Source organism: Macrotis lagotis, chromosome X (assembly GCF_037893015.1).
Source record: "Macrotis lagotis isolate mMagLag1 chromosome X, bilby.v1.9.chrom.fasta, whole genome shotgun sequence".
Taxonomy (NCBI): domain Eukaryota; kingdom Metazoa; phylum Chordata; class Mammalia; order Peramelemorphia; family Peramelidae; genus Macrotis; species Macrotis lagotis.
The window spans coordinates 361,256,548-361,267,805 of NC_133666.1; the positions used below are offsets into that span (position 1 = coordinate 361,256,548).

Sequence of the window (11,258 nt, forward strand, 5' to 3'; positions counted from 1 at the left end):
ATGAAATTTCAATATCAGAGGAAATTTGAAATCTATGAAAGGAGAGAAAAATTAAAATAATTAGAACAACTCATGCAATAAAAAGAAAAAAGATTTGAAAAGCTAATTATTATGCAAAATCTTTTTCTCAAAAAAGAATAGAAATGAAACATTCTGGTCACCGACAGAGAAGTGATAAATCTAAAACAAAGAGATATATGTTCAGACAAAGAAAATGTAGAAAGTTAGTATTGATGGAAGATATATATATATATAAATATATATACACGTATGTATATTTATACTGTATAAGCATATATACATATATACATATGTGTGGGCATATATATATAGTAAGAGTTTCTATCATTTTATAAAATTGATAATATTTATATGCATTATTAAAAAATTGAGCAAAAATGTTTAACTTCAGCAAGAAACTAGGTTGAACATTTTGCCATTCTTCTTTAACTCTCTAACTCAAATAAAAAAGAAAAAAAAGGAATTATGCTGGAGATGTATATTGATTATACCCTAACAGGACAAAGGAGAGTGAAGAATCTTCTCAAGGCAAATTTCATATGTATTCTTCAATGATGAAGATGTCTTAAATTGTTAAAACTGAAATTTTCCAAATTTTTTGGTTCCATTTTTCAAAATTACAACAGCAAAAAATATTAAAACTTTCTCACAGATCTGTCCTGTTTGAAGAGAAGAATTCAAAATTTTCCTTCCATTTCTCTGTTTCCATACTTTTTTTGCATTTAGGTATTTTCATTATAAATTTAGTTTTTATTTCATTTGGTGAATATATACATACTTCTTATTCTTTTTTTTAACTGCACTTAATTTAATAATAGAAATTTTCTCTTGATATTGGTATCTAAAAAGCTTTTATGATATTGTAATTGTATATCTTGTATTTTTGGATACATCTGTTCTAAAATGAATTTTGAATCAGTTTGTCATTTTACTTCGTATTTTTTAATGTCTTGAATTTAATAAATAGAGGAATTTTGTTTTCTTATCCAACATGCCAATGACTATTATTCCAGTTGTGTTTATGTGATTTGAATTTAAATTTTCTTTCACATATTTTTACTGGTTTGTTTTTTCTTTTAGGTTTTCAAATTGTTAAGTTAAAGTCCTTATTTTATTCCTATCATTAATTTAGCTTAGACATGTTGATACAACTCTATTCCCACAAGTTTTTTCTTCCTCTGTGCAAGTTTTTCCTACTTTTTTTTTATAATTTTGTTGTTTCTAAATTACTTTTTTTCTTTTGTATATTTAATTATTTGTTTCTTCCTTTCATTCTCACTAAGGTTTTTCTCTCCTCTAGATTTTTATATGTATTAGTCTTCCTGTTCTTGTTCTTATTCTTGTGCTTGTCCTTCTTGTTCTTGTTCTTAATCTTCTTTTTCTTTTCCTCCCTATGTCTCCTCCTTTTTCTTCTTAGTCTTCTTATTGTTGTTATTGTTATTATAATTATTTTATGACTGGATTTCCCTATTGGTTTGGGGCTAGAAGTGCATTGCCCAATTACTTCCATGTTCCAACCTGTATATGAATATGGAATTCATACTGCCCCATTTTTTCAATTTGAACTGGTTGATTAGTTCTGATGACTTCCTTCTCTTGGGGTTATTATATTGATAGGAGTATGAAACAGTAGAAAAAGGAAATAAATAAGTGTGCCTAGTATGTTCTATACCCATTGCAAAGTGCTTTATTGTCTTTTTTGATTCTCAAAACAACCCCATGAGGAAGGTGTTATTGACATCTTCATTTATACAGATGAGAAGTCTGAGACATAAAGAGGTTAAACTCAGTTTTCCTGAGTTATACTCTAGGTACAACATTACAGCTGTATTATACAGATGCCCTTAATTTACATTAAACCTTTGAAAATTTAGAATTGCAAAACCCAAATGATTCAAATAATCTAAGCCTTAGTTTAATTAGCAAAAGAAATTATAGACCTGGCCAAACAACCTCAGAAAGTATCTTGTTTCAACATTTTACTTTGCTCAGGTGCATTCATTATTTCTTTTTACCTTCCAGATTATTAAGAAATTACATTCCCTGAATCATAAACTCTACTTTCTTTGAGTAATGTCACTGTTTTAGATTGCTATAGAAAATTAATAAAACTAATATAAGTAAAATTTATTCTCATGAAATTCATGAAATCTAGCTAAGTCTTTGCTACTTGTTCCTCTAAGTTTAAATTAGTCTTATTCTTGCCTTACACAATTAAAAATCTCTGAAAATACAGAAATAATGTTGTTTTTTTAATCTCTGATAATTGAGCTAGGAGCTGCAGTGAATGGAGTACTGGCCCTGGCGTCCAGAAGATCTAAGTGCAAATCCGGACACAGATACTTAATCATTACATAGCTGTGTGACTTTGGGAAAGTCATTTAAAGCCATTGTCTTACAAAAAAACACAAAAAAAAGAAAAGAAAGAAAAATGAGAAGCAATCTTTATTAAACAGAACCTGAATAAAATACTTGCTGTTTTTTTTCCCTCCCAGAGATTTTATTAACTGATCCCTATTATATAGGGATCTATGTGGCACAGCATATAGCATGCTAGACATGTATGTAGACAAGAAGATTCCTCTTCCTGATTTCAAATCTGGCCTTACTGTAAGAACCTGAACAAGTAACAACTCTATTTGCCTCAGTTTTCTTCTCAGTAATATTAACTGGAGGAAGAAAAGACAAATGATTCTAGTATCTATCATGAAAATCCAAAATTGGTACGAAAGAGTCATACATAACTGAAATGACAGAATATTGACTCCTACGATACTCCCAGTCTCATTATTCCTGTTTCTTTAGTGAGAGTACAATAGTATCTCCCATACTAACAGCTCTTCACTTTATTACACTCCCTTTAATTTTTGTGAATGTGTATATGTATATTTTTATTTTTGTTTATGTGTATGTATGTTTATATACTCATTTGTGTGTAAGATACATAAAGAAAAAGAAATGGAGAGTGACAGACAATGTAGAGAGAATACAAAGACAGACAAATCTACAGGACTAAAGAGAAAGAGAGAGAGAGAGAGAGAGAGAGAGAGAGAGAGAGAGAGAGAGACAGAGACAGAGAGACAGAGAGACAGAGAGACAGACAGAGAGAGAGAGAGAGAGAATGAGCAATACTTGATTGCTTTGATTAGAATTTTATTTGATTCCTCTTCCCCATTTTGCTTGATTCATCAATCCAATAGTTACTTGGGAAGAACTGAAGTTTTACCCCTTTTGAACTTGTTGAAAAAATGATTTTTTTTCCTTTAATTTAAGACATTATAACCCAACCCTGGTCTTGAGTATACGATCATAAGTATTCCTCAAATTGTCAGTCATCACAAAATGCCCTGCCAAGTCAGCTCTTTGCTAAGGATATGTACTTAGGAAATGCACACACACACACACACACACACACACACACACACAAACACAAACACACATACACACCCCACACACACACACACAAACACACAAAACACATCTGTTTTCAACAGCAACACAATCTACAACTATCACTACAAGACAGAATCTCATGATTATAGATAATAGAATGTTAAAGAAGACGATGAGCTTCTCTCATTTTAAGTTTTAATTTGCATTTTAGGAGGTGATGTGATTTATCTGTCCTCACACAATCACAGTCATAGAATTTCAGAGGTGGAATTAAACTTGATTCAGTAATAACTTTCTAACTATTTATTGTGTTCATGAGATGAACTATGTTCAGGGAATAAATAAAAAAAATAACATGCTGCACTGAAGAAGTTCACATTATATGATGCATGTTGGGGAAGTAAGGTGCATGAACAATATAGATATGAATATTAGAGGGGTGAATGTTAGATTAGGATGCAGAGGTTCTGAGTTCTAATTTCATGGACAAATAACTTCATCGTTCTTGGTTGCAGTTTCTCATAAGTGATAAAATTGCAATAGGTATCTTCTAAGATACTATCAAGTTTAAAACAGTGATATTATGAATCATTCAAATAAGCACAAATGTTTAGAAGTTGTTAATTCATACCAAAATAAGCTCAAAATGGGTACACCATTTAGACATCAAGGCAACACCATAGAAAATTTACCAGACCAAGAAATACAATAGTAATCAGTTCTATAGAAAGGAAACACATTTATGAACAAATAACAAATGGTGTATATCATAAACTTAAAAATGAATGATTTTGACTTAAAAACAAATTTGCACTAATAAAGTCAATGCTGCCAAAATTACAAGGAAAGCAAAAAACTGGGAAGCAATCTTCATAACTAGGAGTTCACATAAAGGTCTCATTTCTAAAACATAGAAAATTGCATCAAATCTATAATGTTACAAGTAATTCACCAAAGTTTAAACGGTCAAAGTATATGAGTAGAAAGTTTTCAAATGAAGAAATTAAAGCTAAATAAAATGATATGAAAAATGCTCCAAATCGTTATTGATTTGAGAAATGTAAATTACAATTCTGAGGTATCATTGGCTAAGGTGACATAAAGAGAAATGATCAATGTTGGAGAGGTTATGGGAGGATTTGGACATTAATGCATTGCTGGTGGAGTTGTGAAGGGATCCAACCATTCTGGAGAGTAATATGGAACAATTTCCAAAGATCAATACTACACTCATACACCTTTGACTAGTAATTCTAAGCCTATATCCAGAAGAAATAATAAAAGATGGGAAAAGTCCAACTGTTTCAAAATATTCATATCAGCTCTTTTTGTAGTAGCAAAGAATTGGAAATTGAGGGGATGTCCATCAATTGGGTAATGGTTGAACTAGTTAGGGCATATGAATATTATGGAACTATTGTTCTATAAGAAACCATAAATGGTTGGACTCTAGAAAACCATGGAATAATGTACAGGATCTGATGCTGAGTAAAAGGAGCAGAATCAAGAGAAAAATATATGCATTACCTACAACACTGTGAGATGATCAATCTTGAGGGAAGCAGCTCCCCTTAGCAGTTCAGAGAGCTAGGACAAATGTACTAGACTGGCTATGGACAATGTTATTTCCATCCAGAAGAAGAAAAACAATACCAAATTTTAAAAAATCCTCAAAGATTATTCAGAATCTAATGAACTCTTCATTCACTTTTGTTTTTTAACAATATCTCATTTATTTATTTCCCTTAATCCTAATTACTCAAACTGAAAATTACTAATCTGTACATATGTATATCACAAATATGTATGTATAATGTGAACCTGACTGTTTGCCACTGAGGGAGGATTTGGGGAAGGAAGGGTGGAAGGAAATTTTGTAACTTAAAATAGACATATTCATATGAATCAATGTCGAAAAAATTTCATAAGATATTTTGGGAAAAATAAAATATCATTTAACAAAAATAAAAAATAAAAAGAAGTTGTTAACTCATATGAACCTTAAATAAAAATGTAGATGATGAAAGAGCCATATGAAGATCAAACTTGTTCCAGTTGGTACAAAGAATTCAGCAAATTCAGGTAACAGAACAGTTTTCTGCATTAGATGTTACAGTTTGCATAAAATAGTGGATATTTAAAGAGGGGAAATATGAAAATAAATTAAACAGGTTGGAAAACATTAGAGATGTTAAATATTTATGAAGACTTGTGAGTTATCCTTTCATCAAGAAAATAGGAGAGAGAGAAGTATATATGTTAATAAGGTAGTAAGAAATATATAATTAGACAGGACAAGGGTTTAATGCCAATGGATAAAATTAGGAAGCATATATTTAAAATTAGATAAGTCTATAAGAGAAAATATTCCTTAGAGCAGGATTCTCCAGGTCTTAGATTGAAAAATTCTAGAATGAACTGTACAAGGTAAAAATGTAGTTAGGAAATGTTTAAAAAGCTAAAAGCAATACAATAAATAAAAATACAGCACAAATACTGCAAAGTCATATCAGCAGGCAGTGAACAGCCAAGGTATAGATCCATTCAAGACTTAAGTGTTACTGGAACAAATCCCAGTTAGGTGAGTAGTAAGTCATCTAGTCTTAGTGTCAGAATGATCACTACCTCAATACTAGCTCCTGAAAAGCCAACAAGGAGCCATCCATGGACCTCTGATGATTCAACATATATTAATGGATGATATAACTCCATCCCAATGGCTTACTTTACCGTGGATCACCAACTGCAACCACTAGCACCATGGCCAAACTCCAAAGAATCCATGGCTGTTTTTGAACAGCATTGTAAAATAGCCCAAGAGTACATGAAAATTCAAACAGAAATAGCATTACTGTTGCAGAGAAAACAAGAACTAGTAGCAGAAGTGGACCAGAATGAAAAAGACCAGCAAAATATATCTCATCTGGTACAAGAACATAAAAAAGCTTTTAGATGAAAACAAAAATCTTTCTACATACTACCAGTAATGCAAAAAAAAAAAATAATTTTCTCCTTATATGGCTCTTTCCACCTTCTATATCTTAATTTAAGGCTCATGTGAGTTAAGAACTTCTTTTTATTTCTGTTAATTGATTATTTTTCAAAAAATACCTTATGACTGTTTTTCCATTGATCCATATGCATATGTATATTTTTAAGTAACAAAATTTCCTTGCACTCTTCCTTCTTAACATAAGGATATCTATGAAACCCCACTTTGTCAGACTAATAAAATGAAACAGAGGTATGAGTTATAACAGGGAAGCCTAGACAATCTGGGATGAAAAGCTTCTCAACAATGTCAAAACCTTCATAGATTTCAAGTAGGATGAAGACTGAGTAAAAGGACATCTGAGATACCTGTAAAGACTTCTTTAGTAATCTTTGAAAGGAAATTCAGTAAATGTTTTGGCAGGAAGTCAGATTGCTAGGACTTGAAAAGTGAGTACATGGAAATAAAATCCAGATGATGCATATTCTTCCTAGAAATAGCCTAATGAGTGGGAGGAAAAATTCAGAAAAAAACCCTAATTGTTTAAAGTTGGGTTAATCAGGGTATGTTTGTAGGCATCTATGAAATATTATCTGATAATAATTACATGAAAATGTGATAGGAAAGAGGAGATATTCAATGGGGTTAATGCTTAAGATGAGGTGACATAGGCACAGGAACTTGTGTTAATAAGAAGATTAATCAAGATGAAATCACAAAGGGACTTTGAAGTGCATAATACTAGAGATGAGATAATTCAGGCATTTTTTTTCTTTTTCAGTAATGATTAGGAAATATCTTCTGTTCTTTGAGAATGATAACAGCAATACTCACTAGGAATTTATGAGAAAGTAAAAGATATGGAGTCAATCAAGGAATATATATATATATATATATATATATATATATATATACATACATATACATACACATATATCAAGAGGATGCAGTTAAATTTCACTAGCATTTAATGTCCCCAGGTAGCAAGGATATCTGTTACCCTCCAGAAGTGCTTGGAAGTTTGGAAAGTTGAGTAAGAGAAATTTGATAGTTTTACTGTCCAGATTTGAAGTTTGTGAAGGACACAAGAACTGAGGAGGGCAAGGATAGAAAGTACTTCTTTTTTGAATTAATTAACTGTAGGATAAGATTTTGAAGAAACAAAGATGAGACCCAATGAAGAGCAATTATCTTGGAGAAGAGGTAGAAAGGAATGTCATAGTAAAGACAAAGATTTGGTGGAGCAATAGAGATACATAGTTTTGAAGATGAGTATTTATGACCAGAGGGAATTTCACATTCTATTATCAAGAGGAAAGATGATTTGAATTTGTGTGTTATAAACAATCTTTGACTTAAGTAGAATAGAAACTCACCTGCACAAAGAACAATAAAACTATTCATACGCTTTGAATAAGCAATTCAAATTCTAGGTTTATATCCAGAGGAAATTATAGAAATAGGGAAAAGTCTTACATGTTCCAAAATAGGCCTAGCAGCTCTTATTGTAGTGGCAAAAAGTTGGAAATTGAGGGGATGCCCATCATTTGTGGAATGGTCAAACAAGTTATGGTACATGAATACTATGAAGTATTATCGATTTATAAGAAATCCTGAATGGGAGTCCACCTGCAGCGGGGTCTCTGCCTCGGTTAGTCCCCCCCCCCCCGCCATGGCTCCCTGTGCCCCTGGGTCCCAGGACTGTCAGTGCTGGGCTGAAGTTTGGGCCGGACAGCGGAGCACTCAGACCCGGTCTGTCGGTGACTGCCTCTGGACAGGGAATCCTCCCCACCTCTTCCCCCCACACCTCTCCCTAACTCCCCCCAGCTTCTGAGAGGTATAAAATCTACTACCTCTGCTGCCTCTTCCTCCTCTTCGGTGGGTGAGATGATCGAGACTCCTTCGCAGGTCCTCAACTTCGATGAATTAGATTATAAGGAGATCGAGGTGGAAGAGGTTTTTGGAAGAGGAGCCTTTGGAGTGGAATGCAAAGCTAATTGGAAAGCAAAAGATGTGGTAATTAAACAAATAGATAGTGAGTCTGAGAGAAAACCCTTTTTTTTTTGTAGGGGATTACTTAATTTGTTCCAGCTTCGGCAATTATCCGGTGTAAACTATCCAAATATTTTGGAGTTGTATGGGGCCTGTTTAAATCCAGTTTGACTTCTAACTGAATTTGCTGAAGGAGGTTCTTTATACAATGTGCTGCATGGTCCTGAGCCTTCATCGTTCTGCACCACTGCCCAAGCAATGAGTTGGTGTTTACAGTGTTCCCAGGGAATGAAGTCTCTTCACAACCAAAAGCTCTAATTGACAGACTGGAAACCACCCAACTTGCTGCTGGTGGCTGGGGACACAGTTCTAAAAATCTGTGATTTTGATTCTGTCTGTGACATTCAGACACATATGACCAATAACAAGGGCAGTGTTGCTTGGATGATGCCTGAAATTTTTGAAGGTAACAATTACAGCGAAAAATGCAATGCCTTCAGTTAGGGTATTATCCTTTGGGAAATGATAACCCAATCAAAACCATTTGATGAGAATGGTGGTCCTGCTTTTGTATAATGTGAGCTGTTCATAATGGTACTCGACCCACATTGAGCAAAAGTTTTGCCCAAGCTTATTGAAAACTTAATGACTAGGTACTGGTTTAAGGATCCTTCAAAATTAACTTCCATGGGGAAAATTGTGAAAATAATGACTCACATGATGTGGTACTTTCCAGGAGCAAAAGAATCATTACAATATCCTTGTCAGTATTCAGATGAAGGACAAAACTCTGCCACAAGCACAGGTTCATTCTTGGACATTATTTCTACAAATTCCAGTAACAAGAGTGACACTAATATGGAACACATTCCAGCAACGAATGATAGCATTAGGTGTTGAGAAACAAAATTGTTGAAAAATCAAGCCAAAACGCAGAGCAATTTTGGTTGGTTAAACTTGGGAGCATCTGGAGGGAGCAGTGTGGAAAGCTTGCCACCATTATCAGAGGGCAAGAGGATGAGTGAGTGCTGATATGTCTGAAATAGAAGCAAGGATAGCTGCAACTACAGCCTGTTCCAAGTCTAAATGGGGCCATGGTAAAACTGCTTCATTTGGCAACATTCTGGATGTCCCTGAGTTTGTTACATCAGCAGGCAAGGGACAACCAAGGCATATATCCATTCAAGACTTAAGTGTTTCTGGAACAGAAACCAGTCAGGTGAATAGTAAGTCATCTAATCCTAGTGTCAGAATGATCACTACCTCTGGACCAACTTCTGAAAAGCCAACAAGGAGTCATCCTTGGAACCCTGATGATTCTACAAATACTAATGGACCAGATAACTCCATCGTAATGACTTACCTTACACTGGATCACTGACTACATTCACTAGCCCCATGCCCAAATTCCAAAGAATCGATGGCTGTGTTTAAACAACATTGCAAAATGGCCCAAGAATATATGGAAGTTCAAAGAGAATTAGCATTACTACTGCAGGGAATAAAAACAAGAACTATTAGCATAAATGAAACAGGATAAAACCAGCAAAATACATCCCATTCAGTAAAAGAACATTAAAAGCTTTTAGATGAAAAATAAATCTTTCTACATACTACCAGCAATATGAAATACAATTAACAGTCATCAGAAATCAACAACAAAAATGACAAGGTATTTCATTATTCCCTAGGACCTTGTATTTGAAAATCATGCATGGAAAGACTTTTATTTTGATGGGGAAGGTAAAACAATAGTACTTATAATTTATGTGTGTTAGCTTATTGATGTGTTCTGAATGCCTACTCTCTATATTTGTTGCATTTGTACATCATGTTTTGCATATTCTTCTAGTGGACATGCAATTCATCAGTCTTATTGAATAATATGGAGCATCCGTGATTTGAATAAGCAGCAGAATTCAGCATCATGTTAGGTACAGTGAACCATGACTGTACATACATGCTTATTCTGTCAAGATTAGTCTGACAGAAAGAGAAGGTGGGTTAAAAGGCTGCTATATGCAAGGTCTTCTGGACTTTTTAGGTTTTGGGGGTTTTTATTTGCAAGCCAAATGGGGTTAAGTGGCTTGCCCAAGGCCACACAGCTAGGTAATTATTAAGTGTCTGCGACCGGATTTGAACCCAGGTACTCCTGACTTCAGGGCTGATGCTTTATCAACTGTGCCACATAGCCACCCTTGTCTTCTGGATTTTTATTGGGATGTTACCTCAGTAAGAACAAAATAAAAACTTGGAGGAGTTTTATTATTGTTATCTCATCTCAAACAAAGTTAAAATCTCACTTGTTGTTCTAAACTAATTGGAGATACATTCCAGAGATATTTGACCCATAGGTATGATGGTATGATGTAAAATATAAGACAATCTGATGCCAACAGCCCTGCCTTAGTGATTTCCTTCCATAAGATTTTTGTTGTAGGTAAGGAAGCAGCCATTTCTTGCAGAAAAGGTTCAGTTTGGCCTTGACTTATTGAACTGCAATTTGATGACACTGCAAGTAAGGAAAATATCTTTCTCTTTTTTAAATGTTTTTAATTAAGTATGATTGTGTGTATGCCTGGGTTGAAACCTCAGAACTTTTGTGTCTCACATATCTCTTAAATGAAACTAAAACACTAATGAAAATGATCCATCTTAAATGATCATTCCTTCCACAGTTTTATACTACACATTCAAAAAGCTATGGAAAAAAGAAGCAGGATTCTTCACAAATTCAATGATTTGTTCTGGCTTGAAAGATTTGGACTCGTTAAAGAACAGGAATCCAACAAACAATAAAAGCTAGAAAATTGAGAGGGTCAAGTCAGAAAGTAAAAGCAAACAGCATTAAACGTTCAAA

The 11,258-nt window shown here is 33.7% G+C and overlaps 1 pseudogene; it reads left to right on the top strand.

Annotated features, from left to right (window-relative positions):
* Positions 1–6,130: 6,130 nt before the first annotated feature.
* On the top strand, positions 6,131–9,779 carry LOC141499118 (mitogen-activated protein kinase kinase kinase 7 pseudogene; annotated as a pseudogene).
* Positions 9,780–11,258: the final 1,479 nt, after the last annotated feature.